The sequence below is a fragment of the Elephas maximus genome, chromosome 27 (assembly GCF_024166365.1).
Source record: "Elephas maximus indicus isolate mEleMax1 chromosome 27, mEleMax1 primary haplotype, whole genome shotgun sequence".
Classification (NCBI taxonomy): domain Eukaryota; kingdom Metazoa; phylum Chordata; class Mammalia; order Proboscidea; family Elephantidae; genus Elephas; species Elephas maximus.
This window is the reverse complement of record NC_064845.1, coordinates 4,167,525-4,195,097: the sequence shown is the minus strand read 5'-3', so window position 1 is coordinate 4,195,097 and position 27,573 is coordinate 4,167,525. Positions and strand designations below refer to the sequence as shown.

Here is a 27,573-nt window from a genome sequence, read left to right as displayed (position 1 = left end):
TCTTTTTGGTTTATTTTAAAGTAGAAGGCCAATCACATCCCTGTATCACTAGTTCATGTTTTTTTCCTAAATTTTTTTTTTTTTTCACTTGAAGAGAGTTGTTTCCCTGTTCCCAAGGTGAGGGGTCAGGCTAGGCTGAATCTACATCACCCTAGAAAGCACTATGTTTACAAGAAGGCCACGGCCATGCGCCTGCCTCTCAGAGGAACTTGACTCGTGGTCCACGTTCACGGCGGCCACAGCGCAGCCTCGCACCCAGAGCCCAGCAGCCACTGTCCAGTGGGAAGGGGGGCCGATGCACTGTTGGAGAGTGAGTAGCAGGTCTCACAGTGAACCGGTCTCTTTCCCTGCTGTGTCACTCCTAACGGAATGCTGTTACCCGGAGGACAGCGGGAACCGGCAGGGCCGAGCCACTGGTGCTGGGGAGAGGGTTGTGTCATTCCTGCTGACCAAGCTGTGGGAAAAGCTGCTGAGCGCCCTCTGAAGACCGCCTGGCTGGGAGACTGCCTTCTGTAGGTAGGTCATGTAGAGAACACGCCTTCCCCACGGCAGCTCCTCGGTGCCTGCGCCGTGGTCTGACATCTGCACGGAACATGCCCGTGTTCGCCGAGAATACATGCGGATCCGTGCAGGCGCTGTACGCACAACATGCAGGCTGGTTTTGATTATTTTTTCTTAATAAGCTACGACAGAAAACACAATCCCTGTCGAGGATTAACATCAACGACAGATACCGTAGGAATACTAACGCGGACATTGCTACCATTTCCTCAGTTTGGAGACAGGATTATTACCTCTGTGTTGTGGGGAGTTGTAGATCTCATGGCCTATTTAAAGTCCGTGGGAGAAGAACTAGAGGGATTTACAGGGTCGCTGGAGCCCTGGTGGCACAGTGGTTAAGAGCTCGGCTGCTAACCAAAGGTTGGCAGTTTGAATCCACCAGCTGCTCCTTGGAAACCCTGTGGGGCAGTTCTGCTCTGTCCTATAGGGTCACTATGAACTGGAATTGACTTGACGGCAACGGGTTCAGTTTTTTTAGGTTTTTGTATCAGCCGGCCAGATCATGTTTTATTTCTACACTGTATTGGTTTGGAGCACAATATACTTTGACCTCTAAATTGACTTGACACTTTTACGGTAAATAAGCACACAAAACAATTTCAGAACATTAAGGCTTTTAAGAAAAGAGTTTGATGGTATTTTCTATGATTATTAGAGAATGTCATTATTTCGATCGATAATTTTGGAGGTGCCTGTGCTATCAGTTTAGATATATACTGTGCTGATGTGTTCCTTCCATTCTGAAATGTCTTATATTCTTTCACTAATGTTTATCTAAGAGTTTACTTGCTCGGTCAAGAGGCTTCAGTGAAATTTTCGTTTTGGTGACTAATGCCTTTAGAAGAACAAAGATGCGGCTATCTAATTATGATGCCTTTGATTTTACTTGGCTTAGCACCATTGCATCATGTATTTTTATAGAGAGATGTTTTGGTCTTGTGTTCGCTCTCATAGACGGAAACGTACTTACAAATGTGCCAGAACCCACTAAACTCTGGGTCTGTGTGAGGAGCCAAAGCTGAGTAAGTTGGATAACTGAGAGGATAACAGTGAGATTTACAAGAAGCCTTGGGTTTCCCACTGACTCCTGTGTTGCTAATTCCCCTCTCCACTAACGTCACTGTTGTCTGTCAACACAAGGGAGGATATGTGTGACATTTTTGACTCTATTATAAAACGTTGAGCAACCATTTAGGACTGCAGAGAGAACCCCCTCCCCATCTCAGGGAGACCTACCTGGCCCCAACTGTGTTCTCTGTGGCAACCTGGTGGCTTTGACATGGCCCATGCTCCCATATCACCGTGGAAGTGCCAGCCCCAAGGAGACAGAATGGCACTGTAATGAGGAAGAATGCATTTCAAAGCAACATTCTGGCCCAAAATAGAAGCAAGGGCAATATTTCTGTGTCAAGAAAGTGAGTGACAGTTGATGTCTGTGCGGCTGGGGAGGTAAGAAGGAAAAAGGGTAAGGAACAGCGTCTTCTCCCCAAAGTGAGACCATTTGTGTACACATCTAGACCAAGGCCTTCGAGCCCATAGTTATTGTGACTACCACACTTTATACAAAAAAAAAAAAACCCAAAAACCCATTGTTGTCAATTCCGACTCATAGCGACCCTATATGACCGACTAGGACCCTATAGGACCAAGTAGAACTGCCCTATAGGGTTTCTAAGGATCTGCTGGTGGATTTGAACTGCCAACCTTTAGGTTAGCACTGAGCTCTTAACCGCTGCGCCACTGGGGGCTCCACCATAGCTGATACTTAGCTGTAAAACCCCGATGCAATGTCCACTGCTAATAAAGTCCAGATAACCCAGCTCACACGATGGCTCTTAACAGTAGGGGAACACTCCAGGACCTATAGTTAGCAGGCCTTTTGCTGAGCCTGGTGGGACCAAAAGGACATGACAGATTATATGAGGGAATGACACTATGTTGATGGGTGTCTTAGTCATCTAGTGCTGCTATAACAGAAATACCACAAGTGGATGGCTTTAATGAAGAGAAATTTATTTCTTCACAGTGAAGTAGGCTAAAGGTCCAAATTCAGGGTGTCACCTCCAGGGGAAGGCTTTCTCTCACAGTGGGCCTTCTCATCAATCTTCCTCTGGAGTAGGAGCTTCTGCGCACAGGGACCCTGGGTCCAAAGGACATGCTCTGCTCCCGGCACTGCTTTCATGGTGGTATGAGGTTCCCCTCTCTGCTTGCTTCACTCTCCTTTTTATCTCTTTAGAGATAAAAGGGGATACAGCCCACAACCCAGGGAAACTCCCTGTACATTGGATTGGGTATGTGACCAGGGTAAGGGTGTTACAATCCCACCCTAATCCTCTTTAACATAAAATTACAATCACAAAATGGATGACAACCACACAATACTGGGAATCATGGCCTAACCAAGTTGACACATATTTTGGGGAGACACAATTCAATTCATGATGTTGGGCTATTGCATAGAAAAAAAATAAAAGCCTCTTTGGATAATTTTTAAAATTACCTGGAAGAGGTTGACACTAAGCCTTTATCGACCTCTACCCCAATGTTGGCATGGTGCCTGTCTTAGTTACCTAGTGCTGCTGTAACAGAAACACCACACGTGGGTGGCTTTAAAGAACAAACATATTTTCTTATAGTTACGGAGGCTCAGAATCCAAATCTGGGTGTCAACTTTGTTGATTCTTTTCTTGTGGGTAGCCCTAGATTTCCCCCATCTCTGCTCTGTTCTGGGTCTGCTCTGTTCTTTTTATAACTCAGAAATTGCTAGGTTTTGGACACACCCTACACTGATAACCAAACCCACTAAAAAGTTACACTGAGAGCTACTTGTATCAGGTGGACACTTGAGACTGTGTTGGCATCTCCTGTCTGGAGGGGAGATGGGAGGGTAGAGAGGGTTAGAAACTGGCAAAACCATCATGAAAGGAGAGACTGGAAGGAGGGAGCGGGCCGACTCATTACGGGGAGAGTAAGTGGGAGTATGGAGTGAGGTGTATATAAGCTTATATGTGACAGACTGATTTGCTTTGTAAACTTTCACTTAAAGCACAATAAAAAATATTAAAAAAAAAAAGTTACACTGATAGGGCCCCATTAATTTAACAAAGGAAACACTATTCCCAAACAGCTTTACATCCACAGGTATAGAGGTTAGGAGTCCAACCTGTAATTTGGGGGGCACAATTCAACCCATGACAGCACCATCCCACAGTGATACTGTTGACTTCTCTGACTTGCTCTCCCACCTGCTTCCTGCAGCCCTGCACCCTGGGTTGGATCTGACCCTCTACTGTCCCCATCTATGGCTGACTCCATATTATACCATAATGTCCTAACTTATCACATGACCAAGCGTTACAGTGGGGCAAAATTACGTCAGTTCAGGCCAAATGAGATTTTAATCCAGTGTGCATCTTGGTACTGTTCTTAGTCTTTACTTAATTGCACTGAACAGTGTCCTTTCCTTCTTGTACATTCTTGGCAGAATTGAAATCTCTTGGCAGTTACTATATCTTTCCTGGTCCTTAAAACTCTATACTCAAATACTTGATTACTGTCGAGTCGATTCCGACTCACAGCGACCCTGTAGGACAGAGTAGAACTGCCCCATAGAGTTTCCAAGGAGCGCCTGCTGGATTCAAACCGCTGACCTTTTGGTTAGCAGCCGTAGCTCTCAATCACTGTTCCACCAAGGCTTCCTAAAACTATAGACAATGAGTTTTTATGATGGGAATTGGATATTCTGCAATAGATTAGACAGGACACCAGAATTACACTGAGTCCCAGTAGAAGGGCATATGTTCTTCCTTCCAGTGATTTTGTACTTTTTACCCTACCAGTGGGTAGTAAAGGTGCCAACTATGTGAACTAAGAAGCCTACGCTGGTGTGATTATAATTAAAGACTACTGATGTTTAGCAATTTGGGAGAAATCCAGTGGTAGATTTGCACAGTGGTACTTGGATTCCGTAGCTACATGTTTGAGGAAGAAAATAAAAACCTTTAACATAGGAATGTCTCCAACGGAAAAATTGTTTCTTGCTAATCTGACATTCTCAGGCCACCGATAGTCAGGGACAGTTGTCTTTATGAGGCCGTTGTTGATAACCCAAGAGTAGATAGGATTGCAGTTATGAGGTTATAGCTAAATAGACTGTAGTTTTTAAATCATCCTGATTTAAAAAGACTTAGAGATGAGAGTGTCTTACCTGGGAACATATTTTCTCAGTGCTCACATATTAAAAGGAAGTAATGAAGGAGAAGTGTTGTATTCCTTAACGTTTTATTTTAGCAGCCTGTTACCATGCTGCCTTCAGTGAACGCTTGTATGGATATTCTTTTACTCTTCTTCAAAAACATCTTTAAAACCATAAAAAACTGTTAGCCCTCGTCATCAGCGGAGGGCCTTCCGCGAGCTACTTGCTATGCTGAGTTTAAAAACATTTCATTGTTTAATCCTCACTGCAGATTTAGAGGGGAAGTAGCAGTATCTGTTTTACAGATGGAGAAAAGTATTGCTCAGTTACCCTGGGACCCAAGATTGATCAAGAGGTGAGGAGCACCCAGGCTTGACTGGTTTTAAGTCCTGGCGGCGCAGTGGTTAAAATGCTGGACTGCTAACTGAAAGGTCAGCGGTTCGAAACCACCAGTGGTTCTGTGGGAGAGAGATGTGGCAGTCCGCTTCTGTAGAGATTACAGCCTTGGAAACCATATGGGGTCACTCTGAGTTGGAATCGACTGAACGGCAGTGAGTTTGGTTTTGGTTTTTGGTTTTGTTAACCAGTTTATCATAACAGCATAAACATGGTAACTAGTTTTGCCTTTATGTGCTGGCGTGGGTGATCATGGAAACTAGCATGTTGGAGAAAGGCCAGCATCCACATGTACAGAGGCCGATAACATTTAAGTGGTTGTTCAAGTGCACAGGTTGGCTTAACAGCAGAACCAATCTGACTTCTGCCTCCCAGTCTAGCTTGAGGTTTCCCATTGCTTTGCAGAGCTGATCCATAACAACAGATGGCAGAGAAAGCTCGAATCACACATTGGAAAGGAAAAAAAAAAAAAAGAATTCTTCCTAGATCATGTCTTCAACTCCAAATGTCCTTTTTAGTTTATCTTAAGAAAAGATGTATTTAGCTTCATTATTCTTGGCTCTTCAGTATCCTGGGCATGTCCAAAAAGCAGCAGAAATGAGCTTATAAAGTCCTGTATGTTTTCATAAATGGGCATTTGAGAATGAATGTAACCTGGTTTGGTGTCAGTATATAAGTCTTATAAAATGAATTGGGAAGTGTTCCCTGTTCTTCCATTTGTTGGAAGATATAGTGTCAAATTGATGTGACATCATTTTTTATGTAAGTGGTAGAATTTGCCAGTCAAACTCTCTGGTCTTGGACATTTTCAGGAGTTTTTTTTTTTTTTAATATTTTAAAACAATTTTTGGAGCTTTTTAATTATTATAAATTTGATTATTTCTGTAATGGTTATAGGAATATGCAGACTATCCATTTCATCTTGGTTAAGTTTTGGTAGTTTATGTAATCTTCAAGGATTTGGTCTCTTTCTTTTAAGTTGTTGAATTTATGAGAGTAAAGTTGTTCATAGTATTCCATTATTATCCTCTTAATGGCTGTAGGATCTGTTGGGATATTCCCTCTTTCATTCCTGAGATTGGTGGTTTTAACTTCTCTCTTTTTAATTTTATTAGTCTTGCTAAATTTATCAATATTATTGACCTTTCCAGAGAACCAGTTCTTTGTTTCATTGATTTTCTCTATTGTTTTACTGCTTTCAATTTCCTTGATTTCAGCTCTTTTTTTTCCCCCCACTTCTGCTCGCTTCGAGTTGATTTTGCACTTCTTTTTGTGGTTTCTTAACGGAGAAAGTTAGATTATTGATTTAGACATTTTATCTTTTCTAATGTAAGCATTAAATAAAAAACAAACAAACCCATTGCAATCAAGCCAATTCCGACTCACAGCGACCCTATAGGACAGAGTAGAACTGCCCCACGGGTTCCCAAGGAGCAGCTGGTAGATGCAAACTGCTATCCTTTTGGTGAGCAGCTGAGCACTTAACCGCTGCGCAAATTCCCCTCTCAGCACTCCTTTAGTTGTGCCTCATATGCTTTATTTTCATTTCCATTCAGTTTTTTTTTTTTTTTTGTAAACTTTGAGACTTCTTCTTTGAACCATGGATTATTTAGAATTGTGTTGTTTAATCTCCAAGTGTTTGGAGATTTTCCTGTGGTCTTTCTGTTACTGATTTCTAGTTCGATCCCATTATTCTCAGAGAACATACCGTCTATGATTTCAATTATTTTAAATTTGTCGAGCTTGGTTTTAGGGCCCAGGGTCTATCTTTGGTGACTGCTTCATGGGCATTTGAAAAAAAAAAAATGTGTGTTCTGCTGCTGTTGGTTGAAATCTTCAATATATGTCAATTAGATCCAGTTGGTTGATTGTGTTGTTCAGATATTCCGTCTTTGTTGATCACACATTTGGTAGTTCACTCAGTTGCTGAGAGGTAGGTGTTCAAGACTACAACCACGTGACTTCCTAAAGTCCTGGAATGTATTTCAATGTAGAGGTTGCCTCCAGTGTCCCTGAAGTCCAAGGAGTAGATAAAGGAGTTATTTCAGAGTTACACAGAACATACTATCATTTGACTCCTTTCTCAAATGGATAGTAACTGTTTCATTTCCTAAAAGAAGTCAGAACTTTCCAAATAAATAGTCTGGAAGGTAAAAGCCCTCTGACCAGTATGATTTGGGTAAGCTCTCCCGTAGGGTGCTGCCAACGTCTCCAATGTCCCAGGCTTTCACAGTTTTGCTTAATGCCGGTAATATTACGTGAAGCTTAGGTGGAAGAATAGTATAGATGACTGTTTACGACAGACAATCCAACAACAGTCTCACCCTTGGACCAGGGGAGTCTGTTTTGTTCAATATCAAGAAAATAAAGCAATATGGAAATAAGCTGACTGAAGGAAGGCAAAAAGAGAAAATTTCTGCAAACCTTAAATTACCGGTAGATTAGGTTCCAACTGCAGCAAACCATTTGGTGTGGATTCTGAAAACTGTGGCAATGCTTCTCAACTCTGCTTTTTTACATTCTTTCCCGCTCCCTCTCTCCCCTACTCCGAAGTATCTGCTGAATGATTCATTTTGGGTAAAAAAACAGTTTTATAGAACATTTTGCATGGAAATATTTTTCAACCTATAACTCAGAAAGAAAACCATGAAAAGGAAATCTTAAAAATGGATCGCCTTGCAAAGCTGCATGAAGCTTCTGTAGGGCTTGTTTAAGACTGTGTAACATGCCTGCTGCTCTTTTCCTCCCAGGCTTCTGTCCTGAGTGAATGATTCTCCAGCCCACCTTGGAACAGTAGACTCAGAGTCTCTTGCAGGAGACAATGGGGCAGGCCTTCAAAGTTCTTGAGCGTTTTTACTCACTCTTTTCACCTATATTTAAGATAAACCTCACTTGGACTTTCTGGTACACTCTGATCAATAGCCATCTTGAGATATTAGTGGCAGAGCTAAAAATGGAGTTTAAACCCTCTGTTTTGCTAAATGAGGGCACCGAGGCCAGAAGTTCAGCCTCCTGCCCAACGTGGAGCCTTGTTAGAGCTGGAACAGAGGCCTCTGCTCCCTCAGTATTTACAGAGTCAATAAAGAACGCATATCTGTCCTTCAGGAATTCAGCAAGTACGTAAAGACAGCCTGACAAAAGAACAGTTGTGAGATTCTGCCCCTGAGTGTGTGAGCTCATAACCGTCTAACGCGTGTGCAGATCAAAAGGCAGAACACACAAACCAGAGTGAACAGACCACTTGGATAAGTTGGAGATATGCTTCTGGCCCCACCCCCTTCCTAAGAGAGGAGTTGTAGGTTCCCCAAGTCTCAGCATCTTTCTCTGCCCTCATAAAGAAGGTAGAAATAAGCCTTGCAAAAGGCCTCCAACTTCCCAGTTAATCAGAGAAAGGAATGATAGGCACAGATAAAGAAGGTTACGCTGAATTTAAAATAGGTGTAAATGAAAGATATAGAGAACAAGAGCGAGGGAGACAAAACTAAGTCAGTGATGTAGGTCTCATTTTGTTTTTAATTCTGCTAACTGGTAATATGATGACGGTGTAATTCAAGAGTCTGCAGGACACACTGTGAGTTTTAGCGTCCAGATTCAATTTGTTCAAACCACTATTCCACATCTACAGAAAACTGCTGAGTGGAGGGGAATTGTTTAGTGAGGAATGGTAGCGATGAAAGGGGCTAAATAGCATGCCAGAAATACAAACTTGAAAATGGACCGTTAGATTTTCTGTTGTTCTTTCAGCCACTCCATCATGTTGTTTAACTCTGCTTTCTACTTCCTCCTGGGAGCAAAAATCCCAAATACCTTCTGTGTTCATTTCTTAGTGCTGCTATAACAGAAATGCCATAAGTGGATGGCTGTAACAAACAGAAATTTATTTTTTGGAGCCTAGAATTCCAAATTCAGGGTGCCGGCTCCAGGGGAAGGTGTTCTTTCTCCATAGGTTCTGGTGGAAAGTCCTTGTCTCTTTTCAGCTTCTGTTCCTGGGTTCTTTGGCAATCTTCTTGTGGCCTGTGTTTTCCCTCCGTTTGTGCTTCCTGGCTTCTGTGCCCAATCTGCCGTATTTTGTATCTCAGAAGTTACTGGTTTAAGATACGTCCCATACTGATATGACCTCATTAACATAAAACCCAATTCCCAAATGGTATTACATCCCGAAGTACAGGAGAAGGAATTCTGGCATATTTTTAGTGGGGCCACAATTCAATCCATAACATCTTCCATTCCTTTAGGTAGAGCTATTCAGTTTTCTCTAGCCCCATCCACACACAAATCAACTCTAAGTCTCTGAATATTCCTAACAGGAAGTTGTGAATGGAGTGGAGAGCTCACACACTGTGAAGATTTGGGATGGGAAGAGGAGATACTATAGCCAGTGCCCTTTAAATTTTAACATGCATATAGATTACCCTAAATCTTATTAAAAACGTAGATTTTGGTGCAGTCATTCTAGAGTGGGTCCCGAGATTCTTCATTTCCAGCCAGCTCCCAAGTCATGCCAGTGCTGCTGGTCTGCCATATTGGGAACAGTGTAATAAGCTCCTTCTTCAGCCATGTCTGAGCCGTATAAAAGATCTTGCAAAGAAAAGAGACCTACCCAAATTCGCTCTTTAATTTTACATTATTTGTGTTTTAGGCACAGATCTTGGATTTCATAATCAGTACATCTGATCTTGTAAGTTACAGCCAGAGAATATTTAGAATTTGTATATATAAATCCAAATTTGGAGATAAAAGTCAAATACAGCATGATTCTGTGACATTGTAGACACTCACAAGTGTTGCGAGAATAGATATGTGTACCTATTGTCACTTTAGCATGTGCAGAGAGTGTGTGTGTCTGTGTGTCTGTGTGTCTGTGTGGCATGGGGAGAGAGGTTAGGTTGAGACACTGATTGTTCTTTTTAGCCAGGCTAAGTGGAAACCCTTCAGCCATCCAAATCAAATGTCGGTAAGAACAAAACAGTAGTTAAAGGTTACAAAATCCTATAGAAAGACTAACAAACCAATCCACATCAGCAAATGAGTATATACATTGTTCAAAGTTTGTACACCTAGTGAATAAGTCCCAGGCTCTTTGGGCCCAGTTTCAGGGACCTAGTATGTTTAGATTTTGGAACTCTTAGCAATTTGAGTAGAGTACCAAATTGTAAAGGGAAGACCCTCAGTGAGGCGGATTGACCCAGTGGCTGCGACAATGGGCTCAAACACAGCAGTGATTGTGAGGATGGCTCAGGACCAGCCAGTGTTTCGTTCTGTCGTACATCAGGTCGCTGTGAGTCAGATCCAACTCAATGGCACCTAACAACAACAACAGCAATTTTAGAATTTCTACAAATTGTAAATAGTAATGCTCCCATTGAAACTCATTCTAAGTGGTAAATCATAGAAGTGTTCAGCTGGCAGAGAATAACCAGGTCTTGAAGAATCTACCCACGTCACCCTCTGTTCCTGGCGTGTGCTTTCTTTCAGAACTCATTACAACAGAGTAGACCTGGTGACCCCTTTAGCAGGAACATATCACTATCTGTGATGCTGTTTGAATATACACTCGAAGCCATAGTTCCTTTCCTAATAAGTCTGTGGATGTTCTATGAACAGCAGTGCGTTTAGCTTCCATTTATTTATTTGTTTAAGGAATGATAATTCTGTTACAGTACCAAATTATTAGTATTAACAGCTTCTAGTAAGAAAGAAGGTTGTTGCCTCTTTAATGTTGTTCACAAATACATTTGGGATGGAGCAAGATGTACCTTAATGGGGTCTATAAATTTATTTAGGCAGAGCAGTTGAGTAAAACTGAGAGTGAACCCTGTATTTTTAGCTTGACTTATTAAGCAGTGTCAATGTATCTGAAGGGATTCTATCTTAAAAAATCCCTTTTCTCCTTCTTTCTCTGATGATATATATATATATATATTCATTTGAGATTAGCTGGAGATGGGGGGGGCATCAGAGCTAAAGAAATAATATGAAATGCCCATGTGACCACTTAACGATACATTCAGTAATAGACAGTGGAATTTTATCTTGTTCCACAAGTTTTGATGATTTAAAAAAGAAAAAAGACTTATTTGTCTAATTATCTTGCATGTGTTTGCCATATATTTTAATATTTAAAACCCTATTTTTTTTTTTAATTTGAGAAAAATGGATAATGGACAGTTGTTCAGAGTAGCAATGCAAAAGTTGTTAGATTTGACAGCTCTGGCGAAGTGATCTATACTTTGAGTTTCTGCATTATTATGTCACCAAAAGCAGATAAATTATCAGAGTTACATGAAGATTTAATTGCCTGATTCCTGTTAACATCAGTGGGAGTCACATGGAGAAATCCTTGTGAGACACACTGTTCTGAAAATATTAGTCTGGAAAAGGTTTCTATGGAAATGTTGGCGTGTTTCTTTCGTTAATTGGTCTAATTAGTCCATGTGCAGAAGAGGGAATGAGAGGCATGAGATTGCTGAGATTATGGGGCAGGCTAACATTGTTAGGGGCAATAATGGGAATCGTGCTATTTTTAGGCTGAAAAATGTTACAGGTCCCTGAGACTGTATACTAACTAGATGGCCGGGTTCCCTCTGTGCCCTGGGAATTTAGAGTAAAAGGAATGCATTTCACACCTTTGCAATAGTTGTTTTAGCACTTGGCTCTTTATTTATCTTTTGGTATTTACATCTTCGTTTGTTATACAGTTAGGCCTTCCTGTTATGGTTAGAATTTCTGGTTTTCTGAAAAGATGGAAAATAAGAAAGATCATTGCATTCTCTGTTTTCTTTGTGGTATGCAATGGAAAACAAAAAGAAGCAGCTGTGAGAACAAAAAGAGTTGGCTTAAAGCTGGTTTTTAACAAGGAAACAAGGGTGACAAGAAAAGGCATCCAAATATGTTTTTTTTTTTTGAAAATTGCAACAATCCTGTGCAGTTTTCCTAAGAGAATTTTAAACAAATTAGAAAAAATCTAAAGAACCCAAACTACTTATTCCAAGGGTCGGGTTTACCTGATGATTTAGCTAAGTGAAATTAAGATAGGGATTTGTTTTTCCCCTGCCATGTACCTTGTCCATCATTTTCTGTTTTCTCTTCCTTTTGTTCTGTGTTAATTTTTTGCCGACAACTTCTGCTGTCACCTGCATCTATGAATTGCCTCATTTTTCAGCCCCATCTTCCTTTGATAGCACGCTTATATTTTATTCATTATAGTCTCCACCTCTTCCCCATCCCAAATCTGTTTTCTTCTTTTCTTTCTTTAACGCCTGACTACACACGTTCTCTGGAACTACTTTTTTTTTTTTTTTGTTATTACATTAGACAAATTTTTCCTTCCAAATACTGTTTGCTTTCCATACCATGTTTCAGTTGTCTGCATTTTGTTTCCTTTATTGTCAATTCATCTACTTTGTCTATTTCTGTTTTTCACTCACCTCTTCATTATGAGACAGGACACTGGTTTCTTGCAGAGGCATTCACAATCTAACGTTCAAACAATTAAGAATAACTGTTGACCAAAGACACATGGAAAATATGAGCCCAAGAGACTGAAAGGGCCACATAAGCCAGAGACTCCATTAGCCTGAGACAGGAAGAACTAGATGGTGCCCAGCTACCACCAATGACCACCCTGACAGGAAACACAACAGAGAATCCCTGATGGAGCAGGAGAAAAGTGGGATGCAGACCTCAAATTCTAGTAAAAAGGCCAGACTTAATGGTCTGACTGAGGCTGGAGGGACCCCCAGAGGTCGTGGTCCCCAGACTCTGTTATCCCAGAACTAAAACCATTCTTGAAGCCAACTCTTAAGACAAAGATTAGACACGACTATAAGATATAAAATGATACTGGTGAGGAGTGAGCTTCTTAGCTCAAGTAGACATATGAGACTATGTGGGCAGCTCCTGCCTGGAGGCAAGATGAGAAGGCAGAGGGGACAGGAGCTGGTTGAATGGACACAAGAAACACAGGGTGGAGATGAGTATGCTGTCACATTGTAGCGAAAGCAACTAAGGTCACGTAATAATGTGTGTATAAGTTTTTATATGAATTGTAAACTTTAACTTAAAGCACAATTAAAAAAAGAAAGGATAGTTGTTGAATTTTCCCCACTTTCTGAACATAGAGCTCTGAGACCACTACACAGACTACATCCTTTTCCCCTTGTTGTCCCTAAACCAAAAAAAAACATCTGTTGCTGTCGAGTCAATTCCGACTCATAGCAACCCTTAGGACAGAGTGGAACTGCCCCATAGGGTTTCCAAGGAGTAGCTGCTGGATTTGAACTGCCGACTCTTTGGTTAGCAGCCAAGCTCTTAACCACTGTGCCACCAGGGCTCCACAGAGCCAGTTGAAGTTGGCATTGCACTCAGAGTTTGTGACTTCACCTACAGACGTGTAGTGATTAAAAAAAAAAGTGGAAACATCCAGTAAAATGTTATTTTTTATCTTGTTTCCCCAATTCAAAGCCAGAGTGGTATGCAGGGGGAAAGGTGTTAAGCTTCTGTAAGATGTTCAAATTTATCACTTCTAAGGGGATCAGTTTTGTTTTAAAATGTTGGTGCTGTTTGAATTTTGACAAGAAGGCAGCATACAGACCACTACATTTAAATGACACAACCTCAGAAGTAACTGTCACGAGGTGCTGCCAAGTCGATTCCGACTCAAAGCGACCCTACGTACAACAGAACGAAACACAGCCCAGTCCTGTACCATCCTCACAGTCGTTGTTACACTTGACCTCATCGTTGTCAAAACTGTTTGCAGAATACAAAATAAATGGCAGAAGGAGAGGCCAAAATAGAGCCAAAAAAAAAAAATTTGCAGAATTCAATATACTGAGTTACAGTAGAGCAGATATTTGGAGCTTTGGGAGAATACGCAGTGAAATCGGGCGCGCTAGCTCCAAGTGTGTTCTTAAAGAAACATACCTTATGAGCAAATACTATGTAGTTTAATCACCTACGTGTGGAGCCCTGGTGGCACAGTGGTTAGAAGCTCAGTTGCTAACCAAAACGTCGGCAGTTCGAATCCACCAGCCATGCCTTGGAAACCCTTTGGAGCAGTTCTACTCTGTCCTATAGGGTTACTATCAGTTGGAATCGACTCCACAACAACGGGTGTGGTTTGGTTTGGTTATGTATGGGCGGTGTTAACCAGAGGGTGTGGTATTCTATACAGAGGTCAGAGGGCTTGAGGCACCCCCCAGTTAATCTTGATAAAAAAAAAATTTTGGAGACCTTGATTTCCCTGGTTGAGATCTAGTACATCTGTTGTTAGGCATCATGGAGTCCTTCCTTTTTTGACTCATGGTGACCCTGTGTGACAGAGTAGAACTGCCCCATAGGGTTTTCTAGGCTGTAATCTTTAAGGGAGCAGATCACCAGGTCTTTCTCCAACTGAGTCTCTGGGTGGGCTCAAACCACCAACCTTTTGGTTAGTGGCCAAGCTCTTAACCATTTCAGCACCAGAGCTCCTTCTGCTACATCTGTCACATAGGAAAGGGTCAGATTTCACTGACCTGAGCCTGTGGGATTGAAGTGAGTCAAAGAGAACAAGCCAAGAACAAAAGAATAAACCCGAGGGAAAAGCTCCTGCCTAGCTGACAATTGTGGCAAGAATTAAGAGAATGAAAAGGGTCTACTGATGGTGATTTTTGTTGTTTTATTTTACATATGTAATGTTTTATAAATTGTGAAAACAATATGGCACTGACAATAAGAAGAAGTTACAAAAAAGACGTAAAAACTACATCCTGACCCAAAATGAATTTTTACTTTTGCCTTTTTTTTTTTCCTGCCTGTGTAGATGCGTGTTATATCTCCCAAAAATCAAACCCATTGGCGCCAAGTTGATTCCGACTCACAGGGACCATATAGGACAGAGTAGAACTGACCCGTAGGATCCCCAAGGCTGAAATCTTTATGGAAGCAGGCTGCCACATTTCCTCTTGCTTAGCGGCTCGTGGGTTCAAACCTCGAACCTTTTGGTTACAGCCAAGTGCTCTTAACCACTGTGCCACCAGGGCTCCCATTAAATGTAGGTACATGTATTGTCATCGTACATCATGACACTTTCTTGTTAATACAGCATTTTTACTGATTCAGAACTCCTGACTGTTATTTTGCATTTACATGTACACTGAGCCTTCCAGGATTTGGGGGACATGGTTTTAACAACAAAAATCAATCATCCCGACCTCCTTGTAGGTGCAGAGAGGCCTAGAGCAGTGCCTCAGTTATCTGGGACCATGCAAGGCCAGGCCCATAAAGCAACAACAATGACTACATGAAGCCTTTCTCAAGGCAGACCTCGCTTTCCTGGTTTCCTTTGGCAAAAAAAAAAAAAAGTATATGTAATAGAGAACTAAAGCTTTCCAGACTCTCCTTTTCCTACCTTCTTTAACTTCCATATTCATCAAATATTTCATAATAAATGGTATTGGTTTGGTTACTTCTCTCCCCAAACAGGGATGACCCCACAGAAGTTTCCGAGTATTTTTCTACCTCCTGTCAAGCGCTTTTGTCTTCTTAATTTCCCATTGTGGGAAATGACACAAGTCAAGGAACATAGACTCTTTGAGTTGGAGTCTACCTCAAGTGCCTCTGTGAATATGCCACACAAAGGAGCTGGTTTCCTTGGCAACAGGAATGTGGCAAAAACCCCCATGGAAACATGGCTCCCTATCTCCTTTCATGGTGCTCTTCAGCCCTGTTGTTTGCTTTTGAGACGGCAGAAACCACACTTGAGACAAGCGGTGCTGCTCTTGGTTGGTTTAACCATTGACTGCAAGACCATCCCCTCCCCCCCAAAAAAATGCTTGCTCTGTTTTCCTATTAATGAACACAGTTCAGCTGTGGAATGAGCATTTTCTCATTATCGTCTTTAGCTGGTCACGTCCAGATATTTCAGTATAGGAAAGGCAGTTGGGTTTTAGGATGTGTGTGTGTGAGATTGCACAGATGAACTGATTTTAAAATGACTGGCAGCACTTCGTTTCATACTTTTATTTTCGGTTTCTGAAATGTGCATGAAAGCTCTGGGAGGATGCAATGGCATGTTTGGTTACTGCTGTGGAAATTAGCTTATTATTTTGGCAGCCCGAGCCCTGGTGGCACAACCGAGCCCTGGTGGTGCAGTGGTTAAGAGTTGTGGCAAGCTACAGCTGCTAACCAAAAGTCGGCAGTTCGAATCTACCATCCGCTCCTTGGAAATCCTATGAGGCAGTTCTGCTCTGTCCTGTAGGGTTGCTATGAGTTGGAATCGACTGGACATCAGTGGGTTTTGGTGGTGCAGTGGTTAAGTGCTCAACTGCTAACCAAAATGTCAGTGGTTCAAACCCACCAGCCAATCTGTGGGGGAAAGATGTGGCAGTCTGCTTCCATAAAGATTACAGCATAAGAAACCTTATGGGGCAGTTCTGCTCTGTCCCGTAGGGTCACTGTGAGTCGGAATTGACTCTAAGGCAACAGGTATGACACATATATTAAGCATGCTTCTAAATAACCCCTATGATTGCTGAACTCCAGATGCTTTTCTGTTTCTATTAAAAATGGCAAAGCAAATAATAGACATGTGAATTTATAGATAAGTAAACCTAACTCCTGAGATCCATTCAGCCAGTGTGGGGATGAGCTGGTGCAATTATAGGTCCTAAGCTCTCGCTATGCCCCAGGATATCAATAGCTCACAGTAGCTGGGGTCCAAAGCTCAACCTCTTCCCGATCCGCTTTATCCTGTTGTTGTTGTCAGGTGCCGTCAAGGCAGTTCCGACTCATAGCGACCCTGTGCACAACAGAACGAAACACTGCCCGGTCCTGCGCCATCCTTACAATCATTGATATGCTTGAGCTCGTTGTTGCAGCCACTGTGTCCAGGTTCTGATTATTAATGGATGTTTGCAGCTGTTTCTTCTCATTTGGAGTCGTGCCCACATCAGCAAATGAAGGCCCTGAAAGCTTTATTCTATCCGCGTCATTAAGGTCAACTCTACTTTGAGGAGGCAGCTCTTCCACAGTCATCTTTTGAGGGCCTTCCAGCACTATATCAGACAGTGTTCCGCTGCTATTCATAAGGTTTCCACTGGCACATGCTTTTCAGAAGTAGACTGCCGGGTCCTTCGTCCTAGTCTGTCTTAGTCTGGAAGCTCAGCTGAAACCTGTCCGCCGTGGGTGACCCTGCTGGTATCTGAATACTGATGGCATAGCTTCCGGCATCACAGCAACACCCAAGCCCCCACAGTGCGACAAACTGACAGACGCGCTTTCTCCTACTATCTGTATTTTCTGCTTCCTCAGAACAATAACAAAGAATGTGCATATTTACGTAGTTGTTGGTTTTGAAATGATTCGGCAACTTCGCTTCTCAGTTATAGAAGGGTATTTAGTATGCTGTAGGCTTCCTCTTCTTTTTTCCAGGTAATTGAGCCACCTGTTCTGTTTGGAACTCTAGGAATTTATGAGTTTGCCAATATAGTTAATGTCTTTTATTCAGGAACAAGTGTTCAACTCAAGCGGAAGAGATGAGAGAATTAGGATCTGCTCATTCTTTTTAAACCGAGGAACTGAAGAAAGATTAATAAGTGCAGAAAGCCAACATGCTTTGCCAGAGCGTCCTTGTGATGTTGTCAACAAATGCCAACACTTTGGATTGTTTTACCACCAGCTAGAATTAACTAGAATCAAAACAGTGATCTTGGGTTCCTTCCCACTTTGAACAGCTCTAATATTGTAGGAATTAGATTATAACTTTAGGAATGAGATGGCCTGGATTAAACACGATGTGTGTGTGTGTGTGTGTGTGTGTGTGTTGATAAGTGGGGCTGAAAAACCAAAAATAAAGGACGTACCAGGATCTATCCAAGAGGCCTGTGAGAAATAGAGCAAAAAGGCACCAGAACGGTTTTTTCCCCCTTTGTTGCGGTGGTGGTGGTGGTTGTGTGGTGACAGTGACTGACTGTAAATGATGTGAGTCAGTAATGCCAGCTCTCGGCATCCCCTGGTGCTTCCTCATGTTCGTGCTCACACTGGTGGCCCTCAGGGTCTGTGGTCTTGTCGTGAAAACTGGCTACTTGGATTCTGTACTTTTGCCTGGTGGTGACAGCCAGCACTTGTACAATGACAAGTGCCATCTGGCTCTTTTGCTAGAACTGTAACAGAAGCCCCTGGTGGGTTTCGGGGGTGTGGAGTGCCCCAGGGAAGCCAGAACCTCTGTGAAATCACCACAGATGGCTTCATTTTGGGAGCTAACGGGCATGGAAGTAGAAGCAGGAAGTCAAAAAGTAAATCAGCTGCAGGATTGATGTCTGCTGGTCTTAAAGGAACTTGAAATAGACTTCATTCATTTATTGGGACCATGTTATGTACATGAAAGAATTCTGAGGTGCAGTGAAAACAGATTGGAACGTGAAAAACTTAGACATTAAAGAACCCACCATGACATGGTGGTTATCAGACTCTTCCCCTAGAAAAGGTGGTGATGTGATGGAGATCAGCCGTGGGAAAAATGCCCTTTTGTGGCTCCTAAATTTTTTTTTTTTTTTTAAACTGGTGTTTCTCAGGATGTTCCCATCTGCATCGGCACGGGGAGTGGAGCGTCTCAGCAATGCAGATATCTGGGTTCCTCACAAATTGCTGAGAGCTGAGCACCACCTCTCCCCAGGGCTTACTCAGTTTGGGTGCTGAGGACTCGCTTCTCCAGTCTTTTTCAAAGGCTCTTAAAAAAATAAATAAATGTAACTAATTCTTATGTTCCAGCAGACTCCCTTTTCCAAGTCTTAAAATGCAGTGACAAGCAATTAATATGTCGTTAATATTTGAGAAACACTGGCCTAAAGCTAATCTGCTTTCAGCATTCCGAATTTTCCTTCCTTCCCCATGTTCAGGTCAGGAGTACTGTCTGATGCAGCCGGTGTTTGTCTTGTCTTTGGGAATGAGCTCAGTGATGGGCAGGTGGTTGGTTAGATGTGGTCAAGGTACGTAAGAATGAAAAGTCACTTCTGGCCAGCGTTTCGTGGCTTTAGAGTATTGTGAAAGCTGCTTACAAGGCCTCCTGTGCTCTCGTGATGTTTCTGGTTTACATGGCACACTGCTCAGGTGACAACGCAGCCTTCCTACCTGAGAGAAGCCTTCGTGTGCACCTCCTTCCTCTGTCCTGATGCCCGTGGCGATGCCCCAGTTGAGGTTATCAGCAAAGCTTATGCTCTGCTCTGATTTTAAAGGGCCCGTTGTATACCCACCAAGGGAAAAATAGGAGTCTGTGGGTGGTGCAAATATTTCAGCACTCAACTACTAACTAAAAAAATAATCTGAGTGGAATTAAGAACCAATGAGATTCTTCATTATGAAATGATGGAAAGTGGAAGCTAAGATATAATGAAAATTGGATGGCAACTTTTTGTTTGTTTACGCGGAGACCAGAAAGGTACTAGTGCTGCAGCCCTTGGCGATTTTAATGCCTCAGGGAAAAAGTGTCCTCAGGGTACATCAGGAGTCCCGTTCTATGTGTTTAATTTCCCAGTGAAAGAAGAACAGCAGTTTTGAATAAAACAGACGTTTTATTCAGCCATTGTTCACTGAGCCCCCAGTATGTCCAGGCAGAAATCCAGTGTTAACTGCAGGTACAGCCCGGCCCTCATCCCACACGGATGCCCCGTGCACCATCCGTCACCCACCTGCGAAGCCATTCGACTTTGTTGTGGTTTTACAAGGGGATTAAATAACAAGATAAAGAGCTTTTGCCAAACACAGAGCCTTCAACACCAACGAGGATGAAAATTTTGTAATAATCACACACACACAGGAGATATGTCATTATTCTTACACTTAGCATTTTCTCTTTCTAAAAGTCAGATGTTATTTTCTCACGCATTTGTTCTTTGAAATTCCAGAGATGTTCTGTCACGGAAGATACTCTCGTTTGTGCTGGTAAACATGATAGGATAAGTCCTGAACACTGTGAAAATGGTATCTGGGATGTTATCATGGAAGTGCTGATAATAGTTCTGTTTTTGTTTGTTTTCTCTCCTACATAAAATCAGTAGCGCTGGTGGCTGGCATTGCGTATGTGCGTAGGTGTGTTACTATTCAGGTTCCTAGAATGTTGGACCTTTAGTCTGAAACATTCAGGTCCTCCTGTCTTTTTCCAGCTTACAGTGTCTCCTTATTTCTGATGAACATTGGATTTGTGGAGGCTGGGAGGCTGAGGGAGGAAGGCATCACTGACTACTCAGTCACTATTTGTTGAATCAAAAATGACCCACTTTCTTAAGAGAGTATCACTTAATGTTGGAGAGGATGTTCTAAGAGTATAAGGTATCCTGGGTTTCAAGACTGTCACGTCTTTAGGTTTTCTATTAAGTCTTAGTTTAGCACCATATTGAAGATAAGACGTTTAAAACCATATTCAGCCTGTGGAACCAAGTAAACTTTCCAGCACCATCACTTGCCAGAGATTATTCCGGTTTGGTGGGTAGGTACCATTTCTCCACTGTTCATCAATGGCTCCGGCTCCTGTTACTACTTGTGATGGATTCTAACGCTCAGACAGACCAGATTTCCCAAATATTAAATATTTCAGGCTTTGAAATATCCACTGGAGGCTGAATCAGAAACCACAGTAAAGGAAATAAATATAGGCTCAAACAGTTAAGGATGGTAAAGGAAGACCCCCTGGACAAAGGTCTAATTAAGATGAATGGTTGTGAGTATCTTTGTAAGAATACAGTTACACAGCTGTGGTTGAGGAAGCCTCAGAACTTCTCTGATGTAAGGAAATGACACGCCACAGGTGCAGGAAGGCCCCTGCCTCATCTCTGCCCCTCACAGCTAGTTCCCTTCCTATTGGCCTCTTGGTGGAAGGTGGGATTCTTACATAGTATTCGGACAATCTGTCAAAGAGTGATCATCATATTATGACTTAAAATCCTATGGAGGATTGTCTTGACCTGTAGTTGGTGTACATGACAGAGTTTCTTAAACGACTTGCTAAGTCTGTAGCATTCACCTGTGTGAATGGCTTTTCATGGGGCAATGACATCTATTAAAGAAAATAACTATTATGTAATCCCATGGGACCACATGGAGCTTGGATGAACAGTAAGTGGTCCCACAGTAATTCTATTTTTGACAGTCACAAATCTTTTAGTGGCAACTGTAAAATGTAATAAATCTCACAGGAGCGAATTGAATGCGTTGATCTTCGGTTTGAAGGCATGACTGACTTCAGTGGCGATTTGGAGGCCTAGAAAGGGAAAATCTACGGTTGTTGTTGTTGTTAGGTGCCATGGAGTCAATTCCATCTCATAGAGACCCTGTGTAAAACAGATGGAAACGTTGTCCAGCCCTGTGCCATCCTCACAATGGTTATGCTTAAGACCATTGTTGCAGCCACTGGGTTGATTTATATTGTTGAGAGTCTTCCTCTTTTTTGCTGACCCTCTACTTTACCAAGCATAATGTCCTTTTCCAGGCACTGATCCCTCCTGACAACATGTCCAAAGTATGTGAGACTGTAGTCTCACCATCCTTGCTTCTAAGGAGCATTCTAGTTGTACTTCTTCCAAGATAGATTTGTTTGTCCCCTTGGCAGTCCATGGTGTGTTCAATATTCTTCTCCAACACCAGAATTCAAAGGTGTCAGTTCTTCTTTGGTCTTCCTTATTCATCACCCAGCTTTCACATGCATATGAGGCAGTTGAAAACACCATGGCTTGGGTCAGGTACACCTTAGTCTTCAAAGTGACATCTTTGCTTTTCAACACTTTAAGGAGGTCCTTTGCAGCAAATTTCATGGTATCAGTGAAGAAACCACACAGTTGTTGTTGTTAGTTGCCATCGCGTCGATTCTGACTCGTGGCAGCCTCCTCAGGAGTGCAGAGTAGAACTGCTCCATAGGATTTTCAAGGCTCTGACCTTTCAGAAACAGATCTCCTGGCCTTAGTTGAGGTGCCTCTGGGTGGGTTTGAACCGCCAATCTTTCAGATAATAATCCAGCATTTAACCATCTGTGCCACCCAGGGACTCCACATTTTTCATCAGCCTCTAATATTTGTGGAAATATCCTGAAATTCTTCATCAAAAATAAGACCTTGCTAATCATTATCTTGTAATCCAAACATGATCTTCAGAGGAGACTGAATTACCAAGGGTGACTAAAATGAAAAGTTACTTTTAGCAAAGTAAGCTTTAGGAAATTACACGTGTGTGTCCGTTATTTCCCTGTCGAAGACTATGGTGGCACTTTTAACTCTTGTTGGTGAGCTAAAAAATTGTAAAATTGATGGAAAGTGAAACCTGCGAGAGCTGGAACTTAAGGAGACTGCCTTGTGTTTCTGGGTCTCAGGTTTCCCCCTCTGACAGGTACAGTCTCACCACTTTTGTATCACTGATTTTACTGGGAAATAGTTGAGTTTTCCTTCTCTGACAGGTTTCTACCTTACGTAGCTTCTAGCTTTTGCAAGTTTTACTATATTTAATTTTGGGCCTGCCATCCAGTTGATTCCAATTCACAGAGGACAGAGTAGAACTGCCCCGTAGGGTCTCCAAGGAGCAGCTGGTGGATTTGAACTGCTGACCTTTTGGTTAGCAGTCAAGCTCTTAAGCACTGTGCCACCAGGGCTCCATGAAATCTCTTAGACATATGTTTCTCCAGAGAAATTACAGCCGTATTAAGTGCATACTTTGTGCATAATGAATAACAGCATTTTTAGAAATGCTTCTTTTTAACATCGTGACTGTGATTTTAAAAGCTGGTGGCTTGCTTCTGGAAACTTAAAAGTTAGGATCAACATAAAGTGGTGTGGCAACAGAATTTAGCAGTTTTTTCTCCAGGTTTTCTTTCTTTCCAAGTGCTGGTTTACATGGCTTTGGGTTTCTAGGTTAGATCTGTGTCCTTTTGTGTTTCCTATCTGCATCCCTGTGCCCCCAAGATAGCTGAGTTAGGACACAGCGGGCGGAGGTCAGGGATTGACCTCAGAAAGTGCCAAGCCTACAATCCCCAACTGACGATGACCCTTTTGAGCTATTTTCTACGGCCACTAAAGAGGTCAGTAAGGGTACAGAATTACAGAGCAGAAAGGGGACCCTAGATAGAGAACGGGCTGTACTGTGAGAGCGTTCGTTTTCTGTTCGCACGTACGCATTTTGCTTTTCAAAACGGTAGTGGAGAAAAAAATAATACAGTTCTGCTGTTTACATATGGAGGATAAAATCAATATATGTGCATGGATAGAGAGTTCATGGAGGATTTTTAACTAATTATTGAGTCATGGCAAGGAATTTAATAATCATTGTTTGCAAAACCTCTCCACTTCACAGAATCTGAAGCAATGCTCTATGTTCTGTTGATTAAAGTTCATGTATTTTCCATTGTCGAAGAACAAGCTGTTCCACTTAGAGGAATTAAAAAAAAAATGTTCTTTTAAGTAATCGAGCTTAAATTTTGGATGGAAATTTAATAGAAATAATTTCACTCTCTCTGCTTTGCTAGGCAGGGTCTATGCTGACCATGAAATGGTTTTTTCTTACACTGAATATCTTGCAACTGCACTTTTTTAGATGTCCTTCTGTCAAAAAGTCAAGTTCTAAGCAGCATTGCCTTGTCCCCAGTTTGTCCTTCTACTGTGATTTGGGTTGATAACAAAGCCTGTTAGAAACATGTCTTAGACTGGTTCTGAGTGATAGCTAAGAGGCTTAGTGAAGAATTAGAAGCATAGGGTTTGGTGCAGAAATTGGGTAGCATATCGTTCACCGGGCATCTCTTTCGCCTTGAGTCCTTGTGTATATTGTATAAGTGAACCATCAGTGTACTGGGAATCAATCAGCAAGCCTTCTTGTCAGTTGAGCATACCAAAAACCAAAACCAAACTCATTGCTTTCGAGTTGATTCCGACTCATAGTGACCCTATAGGACAAAGTAGAACTGCCCCATAGGGTTTCCAAGGAGTGGCTGGTGGATTCAAGCTGCCAGCCTTTTGGTTAGCAGCCACAGCTCTTAACCACTGAGCCGCAGGGCTCCCAATTGAGCATAAAACCAAAAAAACCAAACCCATTATCGTCAAGTCAATTCCAACTCATAGTGACACTACAGGGCAGAGTAGAACTGCCCCATAAAGTTTCCAAGGAGCACCTGGTGGATTCGAACTGCTGATCTTTTGGTTAGCAGCTGTAGCATTTTAACCACTGCGCCACCAGGGCTCCCAGTTGAGCATAGGTGGGATAAATTTTTGCATACTTTCTTGACAAGTAACAAAGCTCAGCAGTTCCAAGAAGCCAAGAGGGGGCATGTAAATTAAAGTAGAACACTTTCAGTGCTTATTAAATTAAATTGAATGTAAGTAGTTTCCTCCTACTGAGATCATAAAGGAGAAAGATGGAAAAGATAAAAGATAAACCCTTTCAAATAACTCTGTCCCAATAATTATTACATATAAGTAATTTATCCTGTAAACTGGTGTGCTTAAGAGTAAGAACTCAGGAGTTAGATTACCTGGGTTCTAATCTCTGCTATTTATAGCTGTGTGACCTTGGACAAGTTACATAACCATTCTGTGCCCCGGTGTGCTCATCTGTAAAGTGAAGATAGTCGTAGGACTAGCAACCAAGTGTTAAGTTTAGTAATGCTTGTAAGTTGCTTAGTGAAATTGCTGGATTATTGCCATAGCTTGGCTACCGCAGAGAGCCGTAGAAGACATAGGTACTGATTTTGAGATCTTTCTATCCTAAGGCCTCCTCCTACTTACTGGGAGTAGCCAGGAGCTAATGCAGTGAAACATTCCATTCAGTGATCTTCCAGGAGAACTTTAACTTTCTGCATTTGAAATGCTTGGTCACACAGCTAAGGTCATGCTTTTATTCTCTAAACCAGACATGGGGCTTTTGGGGTTCTGTTTAATTTGGTAAAATGTGGGCACACACCTCTGCCAAGCTCCATTCTGGAACCAGTTTGTAAATCTCCGCCAGTTGGCCTTTTAATGGCACAAATGCCTAAGGTAATGCGGAATGCAGTGTGGAGGTGCCAAACTCTTTATTGATACAAACAGGAGAAGCTTTGCTATTAAAAAAAAAAAAAAAAAAAGAGGCACTATCACAAAATAAACCAGCCGAGCACTAATTTGTTTCTTTGCCTGCTCTGTATGCTACTGCATGCGAAGGGCTATCGTGGTAAACACATTCTGGCTGTAATTTGGAGCCTTTAGGCATCTGATGTGCCAATTGCCTTCACTTGGTTCTGGTCTGTAATTTATCATTGGAGTGTCCTGCCCTGCTCAAATGTGCCCTTTGTGGGCAGAGGCGAAGCTAATATACTTTCCAAGTGTATTTCAATTGCTTCAATAAATCACAGTTGCCACTGTAAGCCGTTGTATCATGTGCCAGAACAATAAGTTATCTTCATGCTTTATAGCTGCAGTGTTCTCCAAGACTTTTATTTGTGTAAATTGTAATGCATCATAACCCATATCCTAAAATGAAATTAGGAAGCATATATATACATACACACACACACACATAAATATGCATATACAAATATACACATATATATATTTATGAAAGTATTCCAAGGAGATCACATAGGCTTACCAAGGAAGAGGTCCTTTTTATCCTGCTTCTTTTATAGCAGCAATTTACTTCTTTATTATTACTCTAATGATGCGGGCATTAAATGCTTGCAATTGGGGTTAAACTTCATTTAGGTCTTGGCTGCTCCAGTGTCTCCTTGAAACCAGTTGGAAAAGAAATGCGACTAAGCGCAATCATTCCTATCAGGTCTGCAGTGCGTAAGCAAACCTGAGTGTTTGCCTCTATTAAAACCCATTGCCATTGAGTCGACCCTTTAGGACAGAGTAGAGCTGCCCCATAGGGTTTCCAAGGAGTGGCTGATGGACTTGAACTGCTGACCTTTTGGTTAACAGCTGAGCTCTTAACTGCTGTGCCACCAGGGCTGACTCTTTCAATGGCCGTTCCAGTGATTCAGGCATGGTGATCTCTGGGGCCCACTTTCCTTCTCCTTTTATTTCACGATGACCAATCCCCGATTAAGCACCTGATTGGAACCCTTTAGGGTTCTGAGAGAGAAAACATATTACGGACTGATACCTTGTTGAAAGTTCCTAATGCAAAAAATATAATCTAATTTTAATACTGTTTTAGGACTCGATGCATCATGATGGGCAATAATGTGTGTTCTTTTTTATCGGCTTGAATGGAAAACTAAATATTTATAAACTAATTTTGCTGTCACTTCTTACATGATAAGAAATATATTCTCTTGTTTTTAATTGACTCAGTAGTTCACTCCAAGCAGAGAAAACAGTGTCTATAAAGAAGCCAGGTTTTGTAATTAGAAAACTAATTTATGTGTTTCAAAGCCAAGTGCGTTCCCATACAGATTGCAATACTTGAATTAGCTGTAATGCTTTTTACAGTAATTGTCAGGGGGGACTTCTGTGTCCTCTCATGGAATTTCAGATTTTCCACGCATCTCTCACAGTTCACAATGCTGTTTATTTATTTGTTATCATTCTACCCAATAGTCATTATTAAGAATTTCATAAGCTCTCTTTTTATGCCTGATTGCTGTTGTTGTTAGATGCCGTCCAGCTGATTCTGACTCATTGCAACCCCATGTGACAGAGTAGAACTGCCCCATAGGGTTTCCTAAGCTGGAATCTTTACAGGAGCAGATGGACAGGTCTTTGCTCTCATGGAGCCACCAGTGGGTTCACACCACTGACCTTTTGGTTAGCAGCCAAGTGCTTCAACCACCACGCCACCAGGGCTCCGTCTGTGCCTGACTGCAGGATCAGTCCTTTTCAGTCCCTAGGATAGGGTCAGCACCTAGAGGCTGAGCAGTATTGAGAGGCTGGGAAACGCTGACCTTTAATTAGGCTTCGAAGGAGCCCTGGCGGCGAAATTGTTAAACGCTCGGCTGCTAACCGGAAGATTGGTGGCTGGAACCCATTAAACAAAACCCCATGCCTGTCAGTCCTTAGCCAGTCAAGTCAGCATCACAACTCTCCTGTCATTCCAGTTTCATCAGGGTGGCCCCGATGAGCTTCATCTTCTCATTATCCCACTTCCACCCATCACCTCCTGGCCTCCCAACCCAGGCAAGCCCACCCTAGCTGAGACTCACCCCTTACCCAAAGCCCCATGTGTCTCTGCGTGCGCGGTGAAGGAGGGATGGTGAAGATGGGAGTGGAGATAGGGGCCCAGATTCTCAACTGTTTTAACCAGGTAAAACGTTGCCTTTCTCCTTCCTGCGCCCTCTCCTCCTTGGCCCTTACTCCATCCCCTTTTTTCTTTGACTCCACGGCAGGAAGATGGCTTCCTGTGTTCTAGAATGAGCTCAATTGACAGACTCTGCTCCAGATCATAAGTGGATGGGAGCCTATCATTTTTAGAATTTTTACTTATTTTCACAAAACGTG

At 42.1% G+C, this 27,573-nt stretch overlaps 1 protein-coding gene across 2 annotated transcripts in view; it reads left to right on the top strand.

Annotated features, from left to right (window-relative positions):
• ARPP21 (cAMP regulated phosphoprotein 21) overlaps positions 1 to 27,573 on the top strand; it is a 180,845-nt gene that overhangs the window by 126,823 nt on the left and 26,449 nt on the right. The window lies entirely within an intron of this gene.